Source organism: Ovis canadensis, chromosome 6 (assembly GCF_042477335.2).
Source record: "Ovis canadensis isolate MfBH-ARS-UI-01 breed Bighorn chromosome 6, ARS-UI_OviCan_v2, whole genome shotgun sequence".
Classification (NCBI taxonomy): Eukaryota; Metazoa; Chordata; class Mammalia; order Artiodactyla; family Bovidae; genus Ovis; species Ovis canadensis.
In genome coordinates, this window is record NC_091250.1 from 42,085,749 (window position 1) to 42,110,765 (window position 25,017).

At 42.5% G+C, this 25,017-nt stretch overlaps 1 pseudogene; it reads right to left on the reverse strand.

Annotated features, from left to right (window-relative positions):
- Positions 1 to 10,990: 10,990 nt before the first annotated feature.
- On the reverse strand, positions 10,991 to 16,932 carry LOC138442955 (actin-related protein 2/3 complex subunit 1A pseudogene; annotated as a pseudogene).
- Between the last annotated feature and the right edge of the window lie 8,085 nt (positions 16,933 to 25,017).

Consider the following 25,017-nt stretch of genomic DNA (forward strand, 5'->3'; position numbering starts at 1 on the left):
TTCCAGGTTTTGTCTTCAAATTGCATCAGGCAGGAAGTGTTTTTCAGCAGGTGGTTTAAGCTCTGAGGGATTGTTTTCTTTTAGGAAACAATCCCTTATCACCAAAAAGCTTGAGGCCCCAGGAAAGGTCTTTATTATTTTAACTTGGGCACATGGTGTTTGTCCAGCTGCTCTGAACTTTCATGGCGTGAGGGCAGCAGCTGGGGATGGGAACAGCCCTTGAAGGTGACCGAGGGAGCCTTCTGGGAGGGGAAGCAGCCTCTGGACAGAACCACGAAGAACAAAGGGTGCCTGCATTCTTATGGCCCTTGCTGGTGAACCCAATTCATGGTAGTGACAGCGAAAGGCCACCCTGTCAACAGTTTGTGGCACAATCTTCAGGGAAATGAGTTTGTGTGGGCCCCACTTCATCAGGTTCAGATCAGTTCAGACGCTCAGTCATGTCTGACACTTTGCGGACCCCATGAATTGCAGCACACCAGGTTGCCCTGTCCATCACCAACTCCCGGAGTTCATTCAGACTCATGTCCATCGAGTCAGTGATGCCATCCAGCCATCTCATCTTCTGTCATCCCCTTCTCCTCCTGCCCTCAATCCCTCCCAGCATCAGAGTCTTTTCCAATGAGTCAACTCTTCGCATGAGGTGGCCAAAGTATTGGAGCTTCAGCTTCAGCATCAGTCCTTCCAATGAATACCTAGGACTGATCTCTTTTAGAATGGACTGGTTGGGTCTCTTTGCAGTCCAAGGGACTCTCAAGAGTCTTCTCCAACACCACAGTTCAAAAGCATCAATTCTTCGGTGCTCAGCTTTCTTCACAGTCCAACTCTCACATCCATACATGACCACTGGAAAAATCATAGCCTTGACTGAACGAATCTTTCTTGGCAAAGTAATGTCTCTGCTTTTCAAAATGCTATCTAGGTTGGTCACAACTTTCCTTCCAAGGAGTAAGCGTCTTTTCATTTCATGGCTGCATTCACCATCTGCAGTGATTTTGGCGCCCCAAAAAATAAAGTCTGACACTGTTTCCACTCTTTCCCCATCTATTTGCCATGAAGTGATGGGACCAGATGCCATGATCTTCGTTTTCTGAATGTTGAGCTGTAAGCTAACTTTTTCACTCTCGTCTTTCACTTTCATCAAGAGGCTTTTTAGTTCCTCTTCACTTTCTGCCATAAGGGTGGTGTCATCTGCATATCTGAGGTTATTGATATCTCTCCCAGCAATCTTGATTCCAGCTTGTGCTTCTTCCAGCCCAGCATTTCTCATGATGTACTCTGCATAGAAGTTAAATAAGCAGGGTGACAATATACAGCCTTGATGGACTCCTTTTCCTATTTGGAACCAGTCTGTTGTTCCATGTCCAATTCTAACTGTTGCTTCCTGACCTGCATACAGATTTCTCAAGAGGCAGGTCAGGTGGTCTGGTATTCCCATCTCTTTCAGAATTTTCCACAGTTTATTGTGATCCACACAGTCAAAGGCTTTGGCATAGTCAATAAATCAGAAATAGATGTTTTTCTGGAACTCTCTTACTTTTTCCATGATCCACCGGATGTTGGCAATTTGATCTCTGGTTCCTCTGCCTTTTCTAAAACCAGCTTGAACATCTGGAAGTTCACGGTTCACGTATTGCTGAAGCCTGGCTTGGAGAACTTTGAGCATTACTTAAGTAGCGTGTGAGATGAGTGCAATTGTGTGGTAGTTTGAGCATTCTTTGGCATTGCCTTTCTTTGAGATTGAAATGAAAACTGACCTTTTCCAGTCCTGTGGCCACTGCTGAGTTTTCCAAATGTGCTGGCATCTTGAGTGCAGCACTTTCACAGCATTATCTTTCAGGATTTGAAATAGCTCAACTGGAATTTCATCACCTCCACTAGCTTTGTTTGTAGTGATGCTTTCTAAGGCCCACTTGACTTCACATTCCAGGATGTCTGGCTCTAGGTGAGTGATCTCACCATCGTGATTATCTGGGTCATGAAGATCTTTTTTGTACAGTTCTTCTGTGTATTCTTGCCACCTCTTCTTAATATCTTCTGTTTCTGTGAGGTCCAGACCATTTCTGTCCTTTATCGAGCCCATCTTTGCATGAAATGTTCCCTTGATATCTCTAATTTTCTTGAAGAGATCTCTAGTCTTTCCCATTCTGTTGTTTTCCTCCATTTCTGTGCATTGATCTCTGAGGAAGGCTTTCTTATCTCTCCTTACTATTCTTAGGAACTCTGCATTCAGATGCTTATATCTTTCCTTTTCTCCTTTGCTTTTCACTTCTCTTCTTATCACAGCTATTTGTAAGGCCTCCTCAGACAGCCATTTTGCTTTTTTGCATTTCTTTTTTTTGGGAATGGTCTTGATCCCTATCTCCTGTACAGTGTCACCAACCTCTGTCCATAGTCCATCAGGCACTCTATCAGGTCTAGTCCCTTAAATCTATTTCTCACTTCCACTGTATAATCATAAGGTATTTGATCAGGAGGTCAGGAGGTGTGGTTGGTGAGGGGATACCCCTTGTCCAAGGTAAGAAGCAGTGGCTGCACTTTGCTGAAGCAGCCATGAAGAGTTACCCCAAGTCCAAGGGAAGAGAAACCCAAGTAAGACGGTAGGTGTTGCGAGAGGGCATCAAGGGCAGACACACTGAAACCATAATCACAGAAAACTAGCCAATCTGATCACACGGACCATAGCCTTGTCTAACTCAATGAAACTAAGCCATGCAGTGTGGGGCCACCCAAGACAGATGGGTCATGATGGAGAGGTCTAACAGAATGTGGTCCAGGGAATGTGGAGAAGGGAATGGCAAACTACTTCAGTATTCTTGCCTTGAGAGCCCCATGAACAGTATGAAAAGGCAAAATGATAGGATACTGAAAGAGGAACTCCCCAGGTCAGTAGGTGCGCAATATGCTACTGGAGATCAGTGGAGAAATAACTCCAGAAAGAATGAAGGGATGAAGCCAAAGAAAAAACAATACCCAGCTCTGGATGTGACTGGTGATAGAAGCAAGATCCGATGCTGTAAAGAGCAATATTGCATGGGAACCTGGAATGTCAGGTCCATGAATCAAGGCAAATTGGAAGTGGTCAAACAGGAGATGACAAGAGTGGACGTCGACATTCTAGGAATCAGCAAACTAAAATGGACTGGAATGGGTGAATTTAACTCAGATGACCATTATATCTACTACTGCAGGCAGGAATCCCTTAGAAGCCATCATGGTCAACAAAAGAGTCTGAAATGCAGTACTTGGATGCAATCTCAAAAACGACAGAATGATCTCTGTTCGTTTCCAAAGCAAACCATTCAATATCATGGTAATCCAAGTCTATGCTCAAACCAGTAATGCTGAAGAAGCTGAAGTTGAATGGTTCTATGAAGACCTATAAGACCTTTTAGAACTAACACCCAAAAAAGATATCCTTTTCATTATAGGGGACTGGAATGCAAAAGTAGGAAGTCAAGAAACACCTGGAGTAACAGACAAATTTGGCCTTGGAGTATGGAATGAATTAGGGCAAAGGCTAATAGAGTTTTGCCAAAAGAGCACACTGGTCCTAGCAAACACCCTCTTCCAACAACACAAGAGAAGACTCTACACATGGACATCACCAGATGGTCAATACCAAAATCAAATTGATTCTATTCTTTGCAGCCAAAGATGGACAAGCTCTATACAGTCAGCAAAAACAAGACTGGGAGCTGACTGTGACTCAGATCATGAGCTCCTTATTGCCAAATTCAGACTTAAATTGAAGAAAGTAGGGAAAACTACTAGACCATTCAGGTATGACCTAAGTCAAATCCCTTATGATTTCATCAAGAGAAGGACTCAATACTTGGCCAGATGCTAGAGTTTGCTTGAAGGACAGAGACCCCCAGGGTGTCATACATGTCCATGCACGTATCCTTGGAGCTGTCTGGACTGTTTTCTGGCCTTTAGGGTTCAGACCTTTTTAAAAGCATTTGAAATAAAGCAGCACTGCAAGAGAAGGTCAAAATTATTTCAGCTGAGTCAAGAATTACTAGTTTAAGCAAGTCAGTCAGGGGTCCTCAATTGGATATCAGTAAGGGAACTTCCCTGGTGATTCACACCATAAGGAATCTGCCTGCAATGCAGGAGACCTGGGTTTGATCCCTGGGTTAGGAAAAATCCCCTGGAGAAGGGAATGGCAACCCACTCCAGTATTCTTGCCTGGAGAATCCCATGGACAGAGGAGCCTGACGGGTTACAGTCCATGGGGTCGCAGAGAGTCAGACAAGACTGAGTGACTAACGGTGCACAGCTACTACTAAGGTGAATTCAGTCAGTGATTAGCTTGGTTTGCAGGGTGATTTAAAAATACATATATTGCAAGCCCTGCACAAAGAAGTAATAATTCCTGCTGAAGTTCAGGATTTCTGTGGAGGCCCACAAGGGGTTCTTGGAGGAAACACATGATGGAGCAGGCTTTCTGGTAGCCTTCTAAGCCTTGTGGCCTTGGAATAAGCTGCAGAACCAAATAGCAATGGGCCCCACCTTTGGAGTGTTTGAGCCTCTCCCCTCCTGAGTGTGGCTCAGAGCAAGATTAAGAAAGTCTCCTGTTGGCAGCAGATAAAGGGATCAATGGAGGCAGGAGCAGCTGAGGCCTCACGAAAATTTACATAAGCCTGCTAGAAGTGGGGGCTCAGAGGCCCAGAAGGGAACCAGACCAAAAGAAAACATCTGTAATGAGCTGTGAGGGCAAGTGAGCTGCAGAGGTTGGAGCAGGCGCCTCCCCACCTACAGAACAATCAGGCGGCTGCCAAAGCAAACCTTTCTCCAGTTGGGATTTCTTTTATTGTCAGGCCTCCCTTCCCAGGGCTGCCAGCCTTTGAAGTAGTCCTCAGTGTGAAAAACTAAGGGGGGTGCACACATAAGAGGGCCTTTGAAAAAGGCTTGGGGAAGTAGCTGAGCTTGGCAGAGAGCAATTGCAAGGTGAGGAGGATAAGGAAGACTTGGAGGGAGACCAGATTGGGTTGGATGGCTGAACAACTTAGGGGTGGCAGGGCTTATTAAAGCAACAAGCCCTACAGCTCCACCAGGGCGGCCGCAGCCAGCACCGTGCACATGCGTCCTACTTCAGTGTGGCCTGGGGACCTCGATCCTATGCCTGCCACGATGGCAGAATAATTAAAATGACCTCAGTGACTGCACTCCGAACCACTAAGGATCGTTTTCCTTTCGAAAAAAAATCCTTTGTTGATCTATGTTCATGAGTAAAAAGTAATTATTTGAACATTTAACAGTGCTACTTACTGACTAGCAAAATCTAGTGAGTAAGGTATAGGTGGCAGAATAATAATGAGAAATTCGTTCCTGGACTACTCTCCTATCTGACTCAGAAATGTGGGGCTTGTCCTGGCTCCTCTGGAGACTTGCAAGAAACAGAGTAGAGAGGCAAAGGGAAAAGCAACTTTACCCTTTTAGGGCAAACCCGGAAGACTCTGGTATACGCCTGGAGAGGTTTACCAAGAGGGTATAAGTAAAGCAGGTACCTCATCAGCCCTGCCACTAACCCTGATAAACAGCTCTGAGCCTAAGAGAGGCAGGAGAGTTCACAGTTGAGGAGAAGTGTAAAATGTAGCATAAAGTCCTTGTGCGTGAGTGCCAACTTGCTCAGTCATGTTGGGCTCTTTGCGACCCCAGGGACTGTAGCCCACCAGGCTCCTCTGTCCATGGATTTCTCCAGGCAAGAATACTGGAGTGAGTTGCCATGCCCTCCTTCAGGGAATCTTCTCAACCTAGGGACTGAATCCATGTCGCCCCTGGCTCCTGAGATACAGGCGGATTCTTCACCGCTGAGCCATCAAGGAAGCCCATGCCCCTATATGCTGAAATGAGCCCTGTGAGGAGGATGATATGACCAAATGTTTCCTGATGTTTGAGGGATCCAAGACTAGAGACAACTCCTGCCCTGTTTCGAGGTGTGTGTGGGGAAGGCCAGCAGGACAATGGCATGGAAGAGCTAAGTGGGAGGAGACTAGAGACCCCATCTGACGTGGGGATGGAAGGGGATCCAGAAGATTTTTCAGGTAAGGAGGTTAATTCAGAAGAAAGAGAAGGAGCAGGTCTGCTCCAGTCCAAGGGAAGGACCAGGCAGCAGGAGGGGGTGGGAGGCCTCTGCCCGTGAAGGGAGGAGGTCACTGCTGCAGTCTTAGAGGCATCACCAGCCCCACGTGCTGAGCGGCAGCAGGACACAAACCCATATGTAGGTGGGCTTTTAGCGTTTCCAGAAGTGAGACCCATGGGTAGTATACCAAGAACTAAACTAACTCAGGTTGCCTAGCGTGGGGCTGTTATAGAAAGATCCCAGAGAGGACCTACTTTCCTCCCCTAAGGATCCCACTCAGTATTTTATATAACCCCTGGGAGTTTAGGAGAGCCACATTGGAGAAGGAAATGGCAACCCACTCCAGTGTTCTTGTCTGGAGAATCCCAGGGATGGGCGAGCCTAGTGGGCTGCCATCTATGGGGTCGCACTGAGTCAGACACGACTGAAGCAACTTAGCAGCAGCAGCATCCTGAGGAAGGGGGAACTCCAGAATAGACCTAAATTGCAAGTTAGAAGATACTGGCCAGGGTTGAGAAGAGCCAGAGTAGCACTCAGAATGTGGCAGAGAGCTGGTTCAGCTCTAGGAACTAACACTCTTCAGGGCCTGAGGGCAAATGGAGGAAGTGCTTAAGTAAGAGAAAAGACAATTGAACTTGTCAGTCTTCCTGTCAGATAGCACTAATACAATAAATAGATCCTTGCAGAGTGAGGAATCATTTAGTAGTGATGGCAAGTGCCCATTTATTTTGCTTCTCTTTAGATTCCTATTTACGGAGGGAGAGGTGTTCACCTCTCAGATGATTCACCTTACTCTTAAATTTATACTATGTGGTTATAGGTCCCTTCTGGGGACCCCCGAAGTCCCAGACACCTTTTCAGGGTCTAGAGATCATGTTATTTTTTTTCTTAATACTGCTACCGCTACTGCTAAGTCACTTCAGTTGTGTCCAACTCTGTGTGATCCCATAGACGGCAGCCCACCAGGCTCCCCCGTCCCTGGGATCCTCCAGGCAAGAATACTGGAGTGGGTTGCCATTTCCTTCTCCAATGCATGAAAGTGAAAAGTGAAAGTGAAGTCGCTCAGTCGTGTCCGACCCTCAGCGACCCCATGGACTGCAGCCTACCAGGCTCCTCCGTCCATGGGATTTTCCAGGCAAGAGTACTGGAGTGGGGTGCCATTGCCTTCTCCGTTTGTCAGTACTACTAAGACTGTATTTGCCCTTTTCATTCTCATGCTTTCTAGAGTATATAGTGGAGTTTTCTAGAGGTTGCAAGACATGTAATGTCATCTGTGCTCTGGGAGCTAATGGAATTTGTGCTTATACATTCTTGTGTTTTACAAACTTCCTAGCGTTAATTCTAACATAAAGGCTTTTTTGGAGTCCTCAACAACTTTCAGTAGCTTAAGGAGTCTTGAGACCAAAAATTTAAGAACCCAAGGTCTAGGTATAACATGAATGAAAGTAAGATATTAATTCTTACATTGGAAACTTGATGTACATTTAGTATTAGAACTGCAAATGGCTTTATTTTTATAAAAAGTATTAAATGTGACTGAATTAATTTATAAAATATTTTTCAAAATCCAGATATATTTAAATGCTTTTTAAAAATTGTTAACTATTTGTTATAATTTGTATCTCCCTTTCAATTTAATATCTGCTTTTAAGTATCTTAGAAGAAAAGTAATTTTTAAAAATGTAAATGAAAGTTCAGTTCAGTTCATTCGCTCAGTCATGTCTGACTGTTTTTGGACCCCATGAGGCACGGCAGGCCTCGCTGTCCATCACCAACTCTCAGAGTTCACTCAGACTCACATCCATCGAGTCAGTGATGCCATCCAGCCATCTCATCCTCTGTTGTCCCCTTCTCCTCCTGCCCCCAATCCCTCCCAGCATCAGAGTCTTTTCCAATGAGTCAACTCTTCCCATGAGGTGGCCAAAATACTGGAGTTTCAGCTTTAGCATCATTCCTTCCAAAGAAATCCCAGGGCTGATCTCCTTCAGAATGGACTGGTTGGATCTCCTTGCAGTCCAAGGGACTCTCCAGAGTCTTCTCCAACACCACAGTTCAAAAGCATCAATTCTTCGGTGCTCAGCCTTCTTTACAGTCCAACTCTCACATCCATACATGACTACTGGAAAAACCATAGCCTTGACTAGACGGACCTTAGTTGGCAAAGTAATGTCTCTGCTTTTGAATATGCAGTCTAGGTTGGTCATAACTTTTCTTCCAAGGAGTAAGCATCTTTTAATTTCATGGCTAGAGTCACCATCAGCAGTGATTTTGGAGCCCCCCAAAATAAAGTCTGACACTGTTTCCACTGTTTCCTCATAAATAAAAGTACATAACAATTTTTTTTATTTCCACTAATGTACTTTTAAAATGAAAAATGTATACAAATTGTGCACCCTTTGAATGAAATTACATTTTAATTTTAATCCATCAAGTATTTGCTGTCAATAGAATGCAAGTTAAGTAAGAATCTTCATTATAACAACAGATGAGGTGGTCACCATTGTAGAAATAAGCATGAAATAAAGGCAAGAAAAATACATTTTATGGAATAATGTATAATTAATTAAAGGCAACCCCTTACCCATGGGCCTTTCAGGTCTCTTGTGCCTCTCTTGCCTTCTGAAGTGGCCTACACTCTGTCTGTGGAGTGTGTTTCTCCCTGAATAAACCTTTTTTCACTTTATCGTGGCTTGCTCTTGAATTCTTTCCTGCACAGAGACAAGAACCCACACTTGGCAGCTGTCCCAGGGACTTGGACGTGACCTGGGATGTGACCATCCTCTTGCACCCCACTCTCTGTCCCGCAGCAACACTCGAACTGCTTCCGACCTTGTCCCCTCAAACCCTTACCAGCTCTGAGCATTCTTTTTCTCTTTAATCTTTGTCAATTTCGCAGACCACTATGAGATCTCAGGATTATTTTAATATATATTTCTTTGATTACTAGTGAAATTAAACATATTTTATTATGTCTATTGGCCATTTTTACACCCTTTATGAACTGTTTTTTATACTACTGTCCTTTGCCTATTTTTCAATTGGGATAACTGGCTTTTTAAAATTGATTTTTAAGAGTATTTCTTTTCTAGAGTTATACTTTATCCTTTAGCCTACTTTAAAGCTTTAGCATTCCTTGGAAAAGATTTTTTTTTCTGATGAACAGATTAGAAGTGTGTGTTTATTATAGAAAAATTAAAACCCAGAAGATACAGAGAAAGAGTAAAAATGATCCATTGTTCTACCATGTTTTCTTCTTTTTTTAAATGTACAAATTGAAAATTCTCCCATTTCTCCCCCTATAACTCTGTCAACCTTCAGAATACATTCTTTTAGCAGAACACTTATTTGCATATTAAACATATGATTTTAATTCTTCTTTCATCTTTATCATTGTCATCATCATTATGATCATGAAGAACCTTTGTAATCATTTCTATTGATTTTTTTTTTCTATTATGTTCTCTAGCTTTTCTAAGAAAGGCCACTTGCACTCCCAAGGATATATACATAACCAACTCTATATTCTTTAGAAAATGGCTTCATTTTAAAAAAAATTAACTCTTTAATTCATCTGGAATTTATTCTGGCATATGATGTAAAGTAAACATTTAACTTTATATTGGTTACATGGTTATTCACATCCTATATTGAACTGTCTATCCCTTTTGAACTGATTTCAAAAGTCAGATTCATCATTTAATGTTTTTTTATATGCTTTTGGACTTTGCATTTTGGCCCCAGATTTGCACATTTAAAGATCTGGCAAGACAGATATAATTGATTACTCATGTTTTTGGAAGTTTTCTGGCTATTCTTACTGGTTCACTTTTCGGATGAATTAGTATTGGTAATTATGTTAAGCATCCATAGGTTGATTTGGGGTTCAGTTCAGTCACTCAGTTGTGTCAGACTCTTTGCAACCCCATGGACTGCAGCATGCCAGGCTTCCCTGTCCGTCACCAACTCCCAGGGTTTGCTCAAACTCATGTCCGTTAAGTCGGAGATGCCATCCAACTATCACATCCTCTGTTGTCCCCTTCTCCTCCCACCTTCAATCTTTCCCAGTATAAGGATCTTTTCCAATTAGTCAGTTCTTTGCATCAGGTGGCCAAAGTATTAGAGCTTCAGCTTCAGCATCAGTCCTTCCAATGAATATTAGGGACTGATTTCCTTTAGGATGGACTGGTTGGATCTCCTTGCAGTCCAAGGAACTCTCAAGAGTCTTCTCCAACATCACAGTTCAAAAGCATCAATTATTCGTGGCTCACTGAGCGACTTCACTTTGACTTTTCACTTTCAGGCATTGGAGAAGGAAATGGCAACCCACTCCAGTATTCTTGCCTGGAGGATCCCAGGGACAGAGGAGCCTAGTGGGCTGCCGTCTATGGGGTCGCACAGAGTTGGACACTACTGAAGCGACTTAGCAGCAGCACCACCACCAGCTTGCTTTATAGTCCAACTCTCACATCCATACATGACTACTGGAAAACCATAGCTTTGATTAGACAGACTTTTGTTGGCAAAGTAATGTTTCTGCTTTTTTTTTTTCAACATATTCAGTGTTTTTATTTAATATTTTTAGCAGACAATTTACATACCTCCCCACCCCTTCCTTTAAGTTAGTGTTGACAGTGTTCCATAATAAACTACTTAAAGAGACGCTTTGGCCCAGAATGGAATGAAATTACAAAACAAAACAACCCCCAAAACAAAACCAAAATCACTGTTGCTTTTAAAAAACCAACACTTTCACCAATTATATTCAAACAAAACACACAACGAGGTTTGCACCATGTGCTTATTCAGTGTTTCCTGGCAGCTGGCTCCCCTTCCATGCAAATGGCGGAGCTTCTCCGCCGCTGCCTGTCTGTCCTCATGCTGGGTCTGGAGGCTCATTCAGCTTCACATTATTTGAAAACCCTGGATGGAAGATTCTAAGGTCTTAAAATCCCAAGTGGTCATGGCTCCGTCGATGCTGGTAGTGCAAAATTTGCAACAGTCTTGCTTGCCTACCTCATAAATAGACACTTGAGTAATGCTGTTCTGGTGCAGCGTCTCCAGGGCCATGTTGCAGTCCTCTGTCGTGGCCTGCCTGTCCATATTGCGGAAGTGCTCCACGGCCAACACGTTGCGCTGGATGCTCTGTTTGGGAATGTGCAGCTTGAGATGAAGGTCAAGCAGCCGCGGTCATCGTAGTTAAGCATGGGCAGCAATTGTGGCCAGCAGCCACGACACTGTTCTCTGAGATGAACGACACACTCAGGAGGGGCAGGAACTCCGTCTTCAGAGCTGAGACCTGCACGCTTTTTGAGGTGTCAGCAACGGACACCGTGCTGTCCTGGCTAACTCAAGCCAGGCGGCTGCTGCTTGCCAAGAGCTGACCTTCTGCACCCCGCCACCTGTGCCACTGCCACCAAACGCTGACATCAGCTGACTGAAAGGCATCTTGCTGCCCCAGGGCACACTGGCTGGCTTCTCATCCGCTTCTTTAATGTAGGCAGAAAACACTCTGCATTTGAAGTCACAAGATCCCACTGCCAGCAAGACGTTGTTGGGATGCCAACCCAAGCTGAGGGCCGTGGAGCAGATGGGCTTTTTAATGTGCTTGCTCACCCACCAGGCATTTTCAGACTCAAAGTAATAAATGGAGATGAGCTGTGTTCCGCTGCCCACAGCAAATTTGTTCTCTAGCGGGGACCACTTGAGGAAAGTGGCCACCCGGTTAATTCTCAGGATCACCAGGGTTGGCTTTGAGACACCATCCTTCTGACTCCAGACGTAGGTGTTTCAGTTGGCCCCACAAGTGACAATGTGGTCACTCTTAGGAGCCCAGTCAATACCTGTGATGTGTCTATTGTGTTCCTTGAGTTCATGAGCTTTTACCCACTGGCCCCCATTCTTCTTACAGATGTGGACTTCATGATCACTGGGGCAAAGTGCGATCTGGGTATGATCCCTGTTCCAGGCAGGACAGGTGATTGGCTCCAATAAAAACTGATGCAGGGACGTTATTCTTAGTGTTTTCAAAGGATAGAAAGCTGGGATCAGGGCGGTCCAGATGGCTCAGAGCGCTGAATTTGCAGACTCTGGTCAGTCAGTGCAAACAGGCCCCAGTGGGCATGGTCGGAGAACTGAGGCTCAGCTGTCTCTGCTTTTGAATATGCTGTCTAGGTTAGTCATAGCTTTTCTTCCAAGGAGCAAGCGTCATACTTTCATAGCTGCAGTCACCATCTGCAATGGTTTTGGAGCCCCCCCCGCCCCCGCCGAAATAAAGTCTATCAATGTTTCCATTGTTTCCCCATCTATTTGCCATGAAGTGATGGGACCAGATGCCATGATCTTAGTTTTCTGAATGTTGAGTTTTAAGCCAACTTTTTCACTCTCCTCTTTCACTTTCATCAAAGGACTCTTTAGTTCTTCTTTGCTTTCTGCCATTAGGGTGGTGTCATCTTACTTTTTTGGTGATCCAAGGGATGTTGGATGTCATGTATGGATGTGAGAGTTGGACTGTGAAGAAGGCTGAGCGCTGAAGAATTGATGCTTTTGAACTGTGGTGTTGGAGAAGACTCTTGAGAGGCCCTTGGACTGCAAGAAGATCCAACTGGTCCATCCTAAAGGAGATCAGTCCTGGGTGTTCATTGGAAGGAGTGATGCTGAAGCTGAAGCTCCAATACTTTGGCCACCTCATACAAAGAGTTGACTCATTGGAAAAGACCCTGATCCTGGGAGGGATTGGGGGCAGGAGGAGAAGGGGATGACAGAGGATGAGATGGCTGGATGGCATCACCGACTCGATGGACATGAGTTTGGGTAGACTCTGGAAGTTGGTGATGGACAGGGAGGCCTGGCGTGCTGTGATTCATGGGATCACAGAGAGTCGGACACAACTGAGCAACTGAACTGAACTGAAGGGATGTTGGCAATTTGATCTCTGCTTCCTCTGCCTTTTCTACTTTTGTAAATCCAACTTGAACATTTGGAAGTTCACAGTTCAGGTACTGTTAAAGCCTGGCTTAGAGAATTTTGAGCATTACTTTGCAAGCATGTGAGATGAGTGCAATTGTGCCATAGTGTGAGTGTTCTTTGGCACTGCCTTTCTTTGGGATTGGAATGAAAACTGACCTTTTCCAGTCCTGTGGCCACTGCTGAGTTTTCCAAATTTGCTGACATATTGAGTGCAGCACTTTCACAGCATCATCTTTCAGGATTTGAAATAGCTCAACTGGGATTCCATCACCTCCACTGGCTTTGTTGGAAGTGATACTTCCTAAGGCCCACTTGACTTCACATTCCAGGATGTCTGGCTCTAGGTGAGTGATCACAGCATTGTGGTTATCTAAGTCATGAAGATCTGTTTTATATAGTTCTTCTGTGTATTCTTGTCACCTCTTCTTAATATCTTCTTCTGTTAGGTCCATACCATTTCTGTCCTTTATTGTGCCCATCTTTGCATGAAATGTTCCCTTGGTATCATTAATTTTCTTGAAGAGATCTCTAGTCTTTCCGATTCTATTGTTTTCCTCTATTTCTTTGCATTGATCACTGAGGAAGGCTTACTTATCTCTCCTTGCTATTCTTTGGAACTCTTTTGGGGTTAACTGATTTGGGATTGCCTGATGTTTTTTTAATAATGACTGTCCTCATACAGAAACACAGTATTTCTCTCTAATAAATAAAATCTTGTATATGCCTCAGTAAAGTACATCTGGATGTTTCTTGCTAAATCTGTCCCTGGGAATTTTGTCATTTTTATTATTTAGGCCTTTTATTTTTCTGTCAAGATATCTAACTGATAATTGTTGGAAAGAGATGGAAAGTGTTTTAGAAGAGTGAATTCAGGGATGTTAGTCAAAGGAAGTGAAACCAAGCCATGGCACTATCACAAGTGAATGCAAACACACCTTCCCTATGGCACATCCTGTTATTGAGGAAAGGTAAGAGTTGGACATGATTGAAGTGACTTAGCACGCAGGAACACACGCAAGTGCAAGCTTGCTGGAAAATGAAGCTTGTGTCCTAATCTGGGCCACAAACTTCCAAAAAACAACTTTTTCCCCATGTTCTCTAGGTCATAATACAATTTGGAAAAACAGTTTCAGGTATTCTTCAATGTCCGAGGGTGTATTTTTCAGCAATTTTTTCAGGCTGGTGAGAAAGAACTTTAGCTCCCCAGGTGTTCTAGCCCACTAGGCCTCTCTCTGAGGCTGCTGTGTGTAGCTGGTCCTGGAGGCAGGTTTATTTCCTTTTCCCCATTTAATGGGGAACTTTAATTATTCTCTCAAAAGTTATGAAATTAATGAACAGAGGATTCAGTTCAGTTCAGTTGCTCAGTTGTGTCCAACTCTTTGCGACCCCATGAATTGCAGCACACCAGGCCTCCCTGTCTATCACCAACTCCCGGAGTTCACTCAGACTCACGTCCATCGAGTCAGGGATGCCATCCAGACATCTCATCCTCTGTCGTCCCCTTCTCCTCCTGCCCCCAATCCCTCCCAGCATCAGAGTCTTTTCCAATGAGTCAACTCTTCGCATGAGGTGGCCAAAGTACTGGAGTTTCAGCTTTAGCATCATTCCTTCCAAAGAAATCCCAGGGCTGATCTCCTTCAGAATGGATTGGTTGGATCTCCTTGCAGTCCAAGGGCCTCTCAAGAGTCTTCTCCAACACCATAGTTCAAAAGCATCAATTCTTTGGCACTCAGCCCTCTTCACAGTCCAATTCTCATATCCATACATGACCACAGGAAAAACCATAGCCTTGACTAGAAGGACGTTAGTTGGCAAAGTAATGTCTCTGCTTTTGAATATGCTATCTAGGTTGGTCATAACTTTTCTTCCAAGGAGTAAGCGTCTTTTAATTTTATGGCTGCAATCACCATCTGCAGTGATTTTGGAGCCCCAAAAAATAAAGTCTGGCAGTTTCCACTGTGTCCCCATCTATTTCCCATGAAGTGAAAGGAGGATAACGTTTATCTAATAAAAGATAGGAAATATGGATCTTTTTTGAAAATAAGTCACAGACAGAATGTATTTAAAACTTATATAATCCAAATGTAGATTATAAGAAGACCACATATGGTGCTCATGCAAATCAGTAGGGGAAAGAAGTGACCAGTTGTGAAAATGGGTGAAGGATTTGTTAAACCAGCTCACAGAAAAGCATACCTGAATGGCCAAAAAGCATTTGAAAAGATAAAATTCTTTACCAGTAATCCTGGAAATCAAAACAATGAGCTACTATTTTACACATCATATTTATTAGGAAAAAATGTATGGCAATATCACATATTAGGAACTCTTATATTCTGCTGGTGGTGATATAAATCAGTTCAGTCAATTCAGAGAGCAAGTTGACACTATCTAATAAAGACATTTATAACTCATGGTCTAGCAATTCCATTTCTAAGTATACTGCCAAGAGAAAACTTGCAAGGGTGCTCAAGGAGACATGTATAAGGATGTTCAGTGCAGCATTATTTATAATAATAAAAAATTGGAAGCAGCTCATATGTGCAATAACTGGGAATCAAGATTATATACTTGTTTTGTTTTTTTTTTCCCCACAGTAGAATACTGAATGAACTACATCTCTATTTCGAAGTTGATGACAAAATTTTAAACACATAATAATGGATGAAAATGTTGCAGGATAATTCCTACAGCTTGATACCAATCAATATCATATATTGTTCATTGTACATACCTTTGTAGTAAGACTAGAAAGATGCAGATGGAAAGGATACACACCAACTTCATGATACTGGTTGACTAGGAAGATAGGAGCCAACTGGGTTCAGAAGGGATAAAAAAGAGACTTTAAATCTCTCTAAAGTTTTATTTCTTAAAAAATTCAAATATGAAAATATGGAAATACTTGCTAGATATTGGTAGCAGAAATATGGATATTTATTAGTTTCTGTACTTTTCTATATTTTAAAATAGCTCATATTTTTAAAATTTATTTATTCTAATTGGAGGCTAAACACTTTACAATATTGTGCTGGTTTTTGCCATACATCCACATGAATCAACCATGTGTGCACATGTGTCCCACCATCCTGAATCCCCCTTCCACCTCCCTCCCCACCCCATCCCTCTAGATTGTCCCAGAGTACCGGCTTTAAGTGTCCTGCTTCATGCATCAAACATGCACTGGTCATCTACTTCACATATGATAATATACATGTTTCAACGCTATTCTCTCAGATCGTCCCACCCTTGCCTTCTCCCACAGAGTCCAAAAGTCTGTTCTTTACATCTGTGTCTCTTTTTCTGTCTTGCATATAGGGTTGTTGTTACATCTTTCTTAATTCCATATATATGCATTAATATACTGTACTGGTGTTTCTCTTTCTGACTTACTTCACTCTGTGTAATAGGCTCCAGCTTCATCCACCTCATTAGAACTAACTCAAATGCCTTCTTTTTTTATAGCTGAGTAATACTCCATTGTGTATATGTACCACAGCTTTCTTATCCATTCATCTGCTGATGGACATCTAGGTTGCTTCCACGTCCTGGCTATTGTAAACAGTGCTGCGATGAACATTGGGGTACACTTGTCTCTTTCAATTCTGGTTTCCTCAGTGTGTATGCCCAGCAGTGGGATTGCTGGGTTGTATGGCAGTTCTATTTCCAGTTTTTTAAGGAATCTTCACACTATTTTCCATAGTGGCTGTACTAGTTTGCATTCCCACCAACAGTGTAAAAGTGTTCCCCTTCCCCCACACCCTCTACAGCATTTACTGTTTGTAGACATTTTGATGGTGGCCATTCTGACCAGTGGGAGGTCGTATCTCATAGTGGTTCCAGTATTTGCTGTTTGTAGACATTTTGATGGCAGCCATTCTGACCAGTGGGAGGTGGTATCTCGTTGTGGTTTTGATTTGCATTCCTCTGATAATGAGTGATGTTGAGCATCTTTTCATGTGTTTATTAGCCATCTGTATCTTCTTTGGAGAAATATCAGTTTAGTTCTGGCCCACTTTTTGATTGGGTTGTTCATTTTTCTGGTATTGAGCTGCAGGAGCTGCTTGTATATTTTGGGGATTAATTCTTTGTCAGTTGTTTCATTTGCTGTTATTTTCTCCCATTCTGAATGCTGCCCTTTAACCTTGTAAAATAGCTCATATTTTAAAATTAAGTTGAAATAACCCACTTTTCTATAAAAATGGAAATCTAGTCAGAATATTTCTGTGGTGAGAACACTTTCTGGACTTCGTCTTTTGTGAAATATAAAACATATCCTTCCCATTGCTAGTCTACCTTTGGCATCTTTCTGTGTATGACAAACACCCATGATGCTTCTCGTCAAGTCTTTGAGTGTGTAAATTCAGAAAATACTCTCTAGCAATTCAGAGGAATTATAAGACTGTGAGGGGTTGTTCATGCCAAGAAGTCATTAGAATGACTATATGAAGTCTGATTTTTCATCATTTAAAACCTGCTCTTCACTCAAAAGATATGTGAATTTTCTATTAGACTCCAGGAAGAAAAGGCTTGACTTACCTAAAAACCTAATAAAATTTCTTTCATTAGGCCTTAAGAACTGCACAATTCAGATTCCCTTTATGCCTGGGCTTTTAGGAAGCTAGAGCTAAGGTAATGATCAGTTGAATTTTATTCTATTTTATTCTATTCTATTTATTCATTTTATTCTAGATCCTGATTGTTGATAATTGCCTTTCTATTTCCCCCATATAGTTTTTGATGTTCATTTCTGATTTATTTACTGCTGAATTGCACATGTTTATAAGTATTCTTAGATCCATCTTGAAGGAAATGCATTTTAAAGTAATAAGCATGTCAATAGATGAATACATGAGTGGACTGATTTACGAACCATAGATTATATTAATTTACCCTGAGAAATATGACAGCCAAATAAACAGGCATATTTTGTCAGCTGGTCAGTGTACTTGCTTACCAGTGTGAGAATCTCCTTAAGAAAAAAATTTTCAGCAAGAAGTTTTCTCAGCAACAATTTATACTAGTGACTACCAGATGACTTTTCCCCCAGATAGAACACTAGTCTCATTATATCCCTGCTCAAAAACCTTCAGAATTTCTGTACTCTCCTTAGGTAGACACGCGTCAGCTGGGCATCTTATATGATAGTCTCCAACTATTCTAGCTTCAGTGTCTTTTGTCCCTGTCAGGTACCCTCCGTCTCAACCAAACTGGAAAACTTTCGCTTTCTAAGCACCAGCCACTTTCCCATCTACATCCTTTTTAAACACTGCTTCCACCACTCACATGCCTCCCCCACCACCGAATCTTACTCATATATGAATGTCCATCTCAAAAGTCATCTGGTAACAATAACAACACATATTCTTATGTTAACTCATTTGATCCTCATACAACCCTGCATGTGATAAGCAGTATTAATCTCACTTTACAGATGAGAAAAAGTGAGACACAAAGAGGTCATCACTTTCCCAAAAGAATGTAACTAATGAAAGAGATGAAACTGGATTCAAATCCAGCCAGCCTGGCTCTGGAGTCCACATTCCTATCGATGAGTTTCAATATTCCCAAAAATGGAACCTTGGCGTATGGAATATTTCAAGCTAAGGAATTTGAGAAATGGCTGGCGCAGGAAGGACTTTCTGATTTTCCCCCAAAGTAGGTCATAAGACTCTGATGTGAGAGGTACCCTCCCTATACCTGGAGGAAAGGACCATATTTATCCGTGAAAGATTATTGTTGTTCAGTCACTAAGCTGTGTCTGACTCTTTCTGGCCCCATGTGCTGCAGCACGCCAGGCTTCCCTGCGCCTCACTAGCTCCTGGACTTTGCTCAAATTCATGCCCATTGAGTCAGTGATGACATCCAACTATTTCATCCTCTGTTGTCCCTTTCTCCTCCTGCCCTCAATCTTCCCCAGCATCAGACTCTTTTCCAGTAAGTTGGCTCTTTGCATCAGGTGGACAAAGTATTGGAGCTTCAATTTCAGCATCAGTCCTTCCAATGAATATTCAGGGTTGATTTCCTTTAGGATTGACTGGTTTGATCTCCCTGCAGTCCAAGGGACTCTCAAGAGTCTTCTCCAGCACCACAATTTGAAAGCATCAATTCTTCAGTGCTCAGCTTTCTTTATGGTCCAACTCTCACATCCATTCATGACTACTGGAAAAACCATAGCTTTGACTAGACAGACCTATGTTGGCAAAGTGATGTCTGCTTTTTAATTGCTGTCTGGGCTTGTCACAAATCTAAACAAACCTTTCAAACCTGGCCCTCTTTCACCGTTTCTTCAGGTGTGAAGGCATGAAGGAAGGTGTGAGTCCTCGGTTGTGTCTATTTGCGACCCTGTAGACTGTAGTTCACCAGGCTCCTCTGTCCTTTGGATTTCCCAGGCAAAAATACTAGAGTGGGTTGCCATTTCCTACTCCAGGGGATCTTCCTGACCCAAGGATCGAACCCATGTCTCTGACGTCTCCTGCATTGGCTTGTGGACTCCCACTATGCTGCCTGGGAAGCCCCTCTTGCTTCAGGGACTGTTGCCAAGTTCTAACATAGCTACTTACCCCTCTCTGGCGCTAGCCTCCCCCTCGCCATCAGTGCTCTGGCTCTGCATCATCTTGCAGTTTTTCAAAGCCCTGCTCGACCCTGTCCTCACTGCCTTTGCACACACTGTTGCCTCTATTGGAGTAAACCTCCCCCTCAACCCCCATACTTATCACCCAGGTAGCCAGAACTCAACTTCCAGATTCAGCTCAAATACAACTTCCTCACAGAGCTTCCTTGACCCTGTAGGCCAGACCAGGGACCCTTGCCTGCACTCTTAGCGTTCCCTGCAGTTTTTCTTTCTACCAAATAGCACAGTTTGCAATCATAGGTTGTGTGTCCCAGATTAAAACTGAGAACCCACATGGTCCAGTCCCCACACAATCTCTCTCAAAGAAACATCTACTCAAAGTAAATAATTAAAAGCAATTCTATTCTTTACTACAATCAGTTATAGAACACTAAGGGGACCCAGTCAATAACTCACAACTATTCTTATTAATTTGGAAATTTGGAAGACTCGGCAGTGGCCACAGGAATGGAAAAGGTCAGTTTTCATTCCAATCCCAAAAAAGGCAATGCCAAAGAATGCTCAAACAACTGCACAATTGCACTCATCTCACATGCTAGTAAAGTAATGCTCAAAATTCTCCAAGCCAGACTTCAGCAATACATGAACCGTGAACTTCTATATGTTCAAGCTGGTTTTAGAAAAGGCAGAGGAACCAGAGATCAAATTGCCAACATCCACTGGATCATCAAGAAAGCAAGAGAGTTCCAGAAAAACTTCTATTTCTGCTTTATTGACTATGCCAAAGCCTTTGACTGTGTGGCTCACAATAAACTGTGGAAAATTCTGAAAGAGATTGGAATACCAGACCGCCTGACCTGCCTCTTGAGAAATCTGTATGCAGGTCAGGAAGCAACAGTTAGAACTGGACATGGAACAACAGACTGGTTTCAAATAGGAAAAGGAGTCCATCAAGGCTGTATATTGTCACCCTGCTTATTTAACTTCTATGCAGAGTACATCATGAGAAATGCTGGGCTGGAAGAAGCACAAACTGGAATCAAAAGTGCTGGGAAAAATATCAATAACCTCAGATATGCAGATGACAGCACCCTTATGGCAGAACATGAAGAAGAACTAAAGAACCTCTTGATGAAAGTGAAAGAGGAGAGTGAAAAAGTTAGCTTAAAGCTCAACATTCAGAAAACTAAGATCATGGCATCCAGTCCCATCACTTATTGGCAAATAGATGGAGAAACAGTGGAACCAGTGGCTGACTTTATTTTTCTGGGCTCTAAAATCACTGTAGATGGTGATTGCAGCCATGAAATTAAAAGATGCTTACTCCTTGGAGGGAAAGTTATGACCAACCTAGACAGCATATTAAAAAGTGGAGACATTACTTTGTCAATAAAGGTCCATCTAGTCAAGGCTATGGTTTTTCCAGTGGTCAAGTATGGATGTGAGAGTTGGACTATAAAGAAAGCTGAGTGCTGAAGAATTAATGCTTTTGAACTGTGGTGTTGGAGAAGACTCTTGAGAGTCCCTTGGACTGCAAGGAGATCCAATCAGTCCATCCTAAAGGAGATTAGTCCTGGGTGTTCATTGGAAGGACTGATGTTGAAGCTGAAATTCCAATACTTTGGTCACCTGATGCAAAGAGCTGATTCATTGGAAAAGACCCTGATGCTGGGAGAAATTGAGTGCAGGAGGAGAAGGGGACAAGAGAGGATGAGATGGTTGGATGGCATCACTGACTCAATGGACATGGGTTTGTATGGACTCCGGGAGTTGATGATTGACAGGGAGGCCTGGCATGCTGCGGTTCATGGGGTCACACAGAGTTGGACACTACTGAGCGACTGAACTGAACCGAACTGATACTTAATAACATCTATTTTGCCATTTCTCTGACTCTATATCACACTTTGCATTACTGTCCTAAGAATCATCTCTTGCAGCTGGTGCAGGCTCTGGGGTCATACTACCTGGTTTTAAATCCTGGCTGTACTGCTTATTCAGTATGTAAACTTGTACAAGTTACTTCTTTATGCTTCTGTTTCCATATCCGAAAAATGGGGTTAAATTCAGTACTTCTTTCATTGTTTTGGGGAGAACTATGAGAGAGAATGGGGCTTCCCAGGTGGTGCAGTGGCAAAGAATCTGCCTACCAGCGCAGGAGATGCGGTGTGATCCCTGAGTTGGAAAGATCTTCTGAAGTAGGAAATGGCTACCCACTCCAGTATTCCTGCCTGGAAAATTCTGTGGAAAAGGAGCCTGACAGGTTATAGTCCATGGGGTCTCTGAGTCAGACACAACTAAGCGCAGCACGATGAGAGAATACTAGGTAAAGTGCATTGACCAGTTCCTGTAATAAAATGAGGTATTCAATAAAAATTATAAAAAGCAGTAGTTTAGGAGCACCAGATTTGAGCTCCCTGTGTCGTACGGCAAATTCCCACTGGTTATCTGTTTTGCATATGGTAATATATATGTTTCAATGCTACTTTTCAATTCCTCCCAGCTTCTCCTTCCCCCACTGTGTCTGTAAGTCTGGTCTCTCTGTCTGCCTCTCCATTGCAGCCCTGCAGATAGGATCATCAGTACCGTCTTTTTAGATTCCATGCTGCTGCTGCTCCTAAGCCGCTTCAGTCGTGTCTGACTCTGTGCGACCCCACAGACGGCAGCCCACCAGGCTCCCCCATCCCTGGGATTCTCCAGGCAAGAATACTGGAGTGGGTTGCCATTTCCTTCTCCAATGCATGAAAGTGAAAAGTGAAAGTGAAGCCGCTCAGTCGTGTCTGACTCTTAGCGACCCCATGGACTGCAGCCTACCAGGCTCCTCTGTCCATGGGATTTTCCAGGCAAGAGTACTGGAGTGGGGTGCCATTGCCTTCTCCGTCTAGATTCCATAATATGCACTAATGTGTGATATATTTTTTCTCTTTCTGTCTCACTCAATTTAATACACAAATGCCTCATTCATTACTTCATTTAAAAAGCAATGGTTTTGAACAGGTTATTTATTTATTCTTAAAAATTATTTTTTTCAATTTAAGGATAATTGCTTTACAGAATTTTGTGGTTTTTCTGTCATACATCAACAAGAATCAGCCATAGGTACACCCATGTCCCCTCCCTCCCAAATCTCCTTCCTGTCTCCCTCCCCAACATTTTATTTTTTAATAAATTATTTCTACCTGCCTCTGTTCTTTCTTTTCTTGAACCAATAGCTCACCTTTACTTCTGAAGTCTAGTCTCTTTTCTCCCATTAATTGGATCTGGCATCCCAACAAGTTAGAAACCCAGCTGACAGAATATTTCTTGAAATGAGGAAGGGGAGGAAGTGAGATGGGAGATGCTTAGAAGACAAAAGCAAAATTCTCTTTGTTGAAAGAGTGAAGGAAATTTGCTAATATTATAATTAACAACTTTTCCCCTTTTCCCTTCATCACACCTTTATGATTATTTGACTATTGTATAGCATCGCCCACTGGGCTAAGCGCTGGAAGAATAGAATCTGTGTTTGTTTAAGTCACCATTGTACCCATACTTCCTGGAACACAGCCATTGCTTAAGTCTGATGCCTGAATAAATGAGGGAGGTGATGATGATTCAGTGAAATCATGCTGATTATACGCTTGATACAGTGCCTAGCACATTGCACTGAACACGTATTCATTTTGGGTATTCTTTCTTTTATACCCACCTTCTCCATAAGAAATCCTTTCTGTGCCAATTTTACACCTAATTTATTTCCAGAGCTCCTCTTCAGGGCCCCTTTCCCAAGAAACCTTCCCAAATATCCCTCCTGGACTAGGAGTTTTACTCATTTGTCCCCATGGCCAGGTGGCCATAGGATTAGTCAGTAACATGTGTCTCTCCTCACCAGATTGGAACCCCCCTCCCTGGGGGTCAGTGGCCATGTCACATTTGACAAGGAATCTCCAGTGCTTGGCACACTGTTTGAGACATAGTAGGTGCTCAATAGATGCATAATGAATATTAGTAAATCACAGTTTCTCTTAGATATGTTTCAACACAGTTTTCACTAATTTCTATACGAAATTTGGGAAATACTACTTGGCGTGCTGCAGTCCGTGGGGTCGCAAAGAGTCAGATGCAACCGATTGATGGAACAACTTTTTAAAAAAAAACTTTCAGCATATTTTTTATTTAAAAAGTGAAACCTCAGAAACATACTATGGTGTACCAAAGTTGAAATTTCAGAAATAAAGCTTTCATTAAAAAAAAATTGTTCATACAGACTCATGTTCACCTCAGTAAGTTTCCCACAGAGAAATACCAATAGTTTATTTTCAAGTTCTAAGACTACCATGGTGCAAATATAATTTCTTGAAGTTGACAAACATGGGATGCCCTGTGCTTAACTATGAAGCTTAGCTGCCTGCAAGTTTAGCAAGCTCGAGGTAATTAGAATTAGGCAGAAAAAGGCTGTCTCTTGTCTTATGGCAAAAATAATATACCTTCATTAATTAGCCTTTAGAAAATAATTACTAACTGGAAGTACTGAGGCTTAGCTCATTTTTTTCTTCTTAGTAATATTTGCAAACCAACTTTTAGAGTTGTATTCCTTTACCATATGGTTAATATCAGTCATTTTATGTTAAATCTTTCAGAATGAATGATGATGTATTCTGATGACCTTGTTCCCAAGTGAGAGAAACCTGGTCTCCCCTCTCCACTGGCTAAATCTTTTAACCTGGCTTTTGAGAATGCAAATTCATGGAAGCATAGAGCTGAAAGGGATTTCCTTCTCCAGTGAGTAGCCTAAACTACACAGAGCTAATGGTTATTCAACATATTTTCAAAGCTCTCCAGTGACGGTAATGACAGAGTTTAATCACCTTTGCAGTTGAGTTCTGCCTTAGGTCAAAGAGACCTCTCTTGTTCATTCTAATCCAGTTTTGTCTGGTTTTCATCTTTATGGAGATGGAGAAAAGTCAGCTAGTATCCTCCTCCAAATAAACCTTCCTGTTCTCTAAGAAAGCTATTAAATCAGTCCTTGGCCTGCAGTTTTCAAGTGAGGCCAGTCCAGTGTCTTCAACCTTTCCTCAGAGGTCTTTTCCTCCATCCTTTTAATGATTTTTTGTTGTTTCTCCTTGGATCTTTTCCAAGTTCTTTACGGCTCTCTAGAAACTGAGAAACCAGGAACTCGACTCAAAGCTAATAGGGGCCTGACCACTATCAAATACAGAAGAAAATGATAGGTTCTCTGGTTTTTTGTGTCATACCCCACCAGTACACATCAGGGCCAGTAAAACTCATCAGTGTACACATCACTAAAGCGTCATTTGTGATATTCTAAAATAAGATTGAATAAAGACTTTGCACTTTAAAAATACCTTTTTATTCACAGAAAATATAAAGGGATGCATAGGAAGATATT